Raw genomic sequence first — 3,355 nt, forward strand, 5'->3', positions numbered from 1 at the left:
ATCTTTAGAGTCAGCCTTCTCTTCTTGGTACAGAGAGGAGTCTGTAACTTTTACAAATAGAGATGTCCCTTATAAATGTCAACGTCTCTTATGAAAGGATAAGCTTTCAGAGCATCTTCTATGGATGCCAAAACTCGGCTTCTTTGCACTGGTGCCATAGCAAATCTCAAAGACAGAGTTTTGGGTGAAGTAGAAAAGAATAGCTTTATTGCTTTGCCAGGCAAAGGGGGACACAGTGGGCTTGTGCCCTCAAAAACTGTGTGTCTCAACCCGGGAGGATTTGGTGAGGAGTTTTATAGCATTGGTTCAAGGGTGGGGTTGTTAAGCATCAGGGTGTGTTCAGGGCCTGCACTCCTTTAATCTGGCCTCAGGTGGTCTCTTGAAGAGCTTCTGTGGTTCTCAAGGTCATCAAACTGTGACCTTCCCTGGAATGAAGAATGCTTCATCAGCTAGTTAACATCTTCCACTTGTTGGGGGTATTAGTTCTGTAGAAGAGTTCAAAGATATTGTTATGTGTATCCCTTGAGGCAGGACCAGGATCCTGTCTCAAGGCTGCACTATTGTTTCTTGACTGTTCCTCCCTTGTCTCTGCATCCCCTCCCTCCCGTAATTAGCAACTGTTTGAACCTGCCCCTTGGAACTCAGGGAAGGACATGGAAGCTGAAGCCCATTCTGTACAAACAAGAAAGGAGGGATACAGAAATGCTTCTGTGCCCAGGAGTCCCACTCGGTCCTGCTCAGTTTCACTATGTCTGCTCTTTCTTAAAAATAACCAGCTGAAAATAATCAGTATGCCAAAGAGGCATATTTTGAGGTGGTATGTTTTGCTCCCCTTCACTGTTAGGAGGAATCGGGGCCAATAGAAAGAGTATCCAGCCAGGAATCAGGTGTTTCCTTTTCTAACTCACTCAGTCCTGGTTCATTGTGTGACCATGCTGGGGAAAGATTAGTAAAACAAGATCTTCTGCCAACCCACAAAACCTCTCTGCAAAAAGTAGAAGAGGAAGAAGACAGATTTATTACTGAATAAGCATTAAACTAGAATGTGATGCACAGTGCAGGCACTCCACTAAAGAACAGACCAAAAGCGGATAAACAATGACTCATCCTCAAACAGCAGGCTTGACAGCACCATTTGTCCACATAGGTTATCCTAAATTCATTTGGTAATTGGAGTGATCATATGTGTTAGCTAGTATGATTTATTCAAAGGAAAAATCAAATGACAGTAGGTCATTTTGGAACAAGGCACCTGCCAAATCAGGCTCTGACCCTCTCACAGAAAATGCGAGATACAGGTGCTGTCTTCCTTAATGATGACATTTCAAAGAGATGGTTCCTAGGTCCTTGAGAAAGACACTCCTGGGTCATAAAAGTGGTAAGAGGCTGATTTAGCTTTTAGTAAGATTTATATGCATTTCAAAGAAACAGAGATAGAGCCAACAAATTTTCTAAAGTAGATGCTGAAAGAAGAAGCAGGTGAAGCCTCTTCCCTTATTTTCAACAGGAAGAACTGAGCCTCTTATTTTTAATTCATATTTGCTCTTACAACCTTTCATTGGTCACTTCTTTTTTGGCCACGTTTTCCTCCAGTGTAGAAAAAAGGGGAAGATCTATATCAGCATTCATAAACTACATGCCCACCAAGTTTGAGAACTAGTGAAGTACCACAAGGAAGAGCTTCTGAAGTCTTGTGCTTTTTCATGTCCCTTCTTGTCGTAGACTTAATAATAATGATAATAACAGCAACACTAATAATAATAAAAATGGCAGTCTCTGAAGGCAGAAAATTTTAGGTCCAAGCTTGAGATCCTCACAACTAAAAACGTGACCCAGGAAAAAATATTTTCCTAATTTCCAATTACCTCACCTGTAAGTAGAGATTTGAGATAGAGGTGGGTTTTTTTTTTTTTTTGAGATAGTGGTTTAAATAAAGTTACTGTAAGGATGAAATAAGGTAGTGTCATTTTACCTCCCTTCCTTATTAAGGGGATCGCTATTTCATGATATGCAGTCTATATATTAATGGGAATGATAAGCAGTTTTGTTTATTCACCCTGAATTGAAGCTTTGAATGCTAAATATGTCTGTCAGAATGTAATACTTTTTTTTTGATGTTTTGGGTTGTTCCTTATTTATTTATTTATTTTTAAAATTTTAATTGAAGTATAGTTGATTTACAACATCAGGTAAGTTTCAGGTATACAGCACAGCGATTCAGATTCTTTTCCCTTATAAGTCAGAATGCAACACTCTTTATCCATGGCTGAGGTCAGTGTTTCACCAAAGTGTGGGACTCATATCACCTGTCATCCATGTGGTCCAGGTGACCCATTTAATAACATTGAATCACATGGTGGGGTGTTATTCATTGCTCAGAATTGTTCAGAATAGTTAAATACATTAAAAACTTACTTTGGTGCTTGCTTCAGCAGCACATATAATAAAATTGGAACGATACAGAGAAGATTAGTATGGCCCCTGCACAAGGATGACATGCAAACTTGTGAAGTGTTTCATATTTTTAGAAGATGTGGTATGTATATACAATGGAATATTACTCAGCTGTAAATAAAGAGTGAAATAATGCCATCTGCAGCAACATAGATGGACATAGAGATTATCAGACTGAGTGAAGTAAGTCAGAGAAAGACAAATATCATACGATATCACTTATATGTGGAATCTAAAAAAAGGGTACAAATGATCTTAGCTACAAAACAGAAATAGAGTTACAGATGTAGAAAACAAACTATGGTTACCAGGGGGTAAGGGGTGGGAGGGATAACTTGGGAGATTGGGATTGACATATACACACTACTATATAGAAAATAGATAACTAGTAAGGACCTACTGTATAGCACAGGGAACTCTACTCAGTACTCTGTAATGACTTATATGGGAAAAGAATCTAAAAAAGTGGTTATAGGTATATATATGACTGATTCATTTTGCTCTACACCTGAAACTAACACAACATTGTAAATCAACTATACTCCAATAAAATTTTTTTAAAAACCTCTTACTTTGGTTTAAAATGCCTAAAATACATCTCAAAAATGTCTAATGCCCCCTCCTCTTTCAATAAAGCCTTTGACAAGCAACTATGTTTTTCTAGAACTTAATATTTGTTTAGTTTTTCCTCAATTTATTTTTGCACTTTCCTTCTAAAGACAATGGTGCTAGGTTTTCAAGTATGATAGTAATAACAGATTCTTTTTTAGTACATTTAAGTAAAAAAAATGAGTTTATTTAAAGAAATATTTAAAATAGAATGAGTGGGTTCTACACAGTTATGACCAGTGTAGACATGCCTGAAAATCAGCCTTTCCCATACTTCAGGGATGGTAAACAG

At 37.8% G+C, this 3,355-nt stretch overlaps 1 non-coding gene across 1 annotated transcript; it reads left to right on the top strand.

Annotated features, from left to right (window-relative positions):
- The first annotated feature begins 2,419 nt into the window (after positions 1–2,419).
- Positions 2,420–2,526, top strand: LOC112393554 (U6 spliceosomal RNA). Its single transcript, XR_003001950.1, has one exon. It is a non-coding gene; the product is annotated as a U6 spliceosomal RNA (small nuclear RNA).
- Positions 2,527–3,355: the final 829 nt, after the last annotated feature.

Source organism: Neophocaena asiaeorientalis, unplaced genomic scaffold (genome assembly GCF_003031525.2).
Source record: "Neophocaena asiaeorientalis asiaeorientalis breed wild unplaced genomic scaffold, Neophocaena_asiaeorientalis_V1.1 scaffold40, whole genome shotgun sequence".
Classification (NCBI taxonomy): domain Eukaryota; kingdom Metazoa; phylum Chordata; class Mammalia; order Artiodactyla; family Phocoenidae; genus Neophocaena; species Neophocaena asiaeorientalis.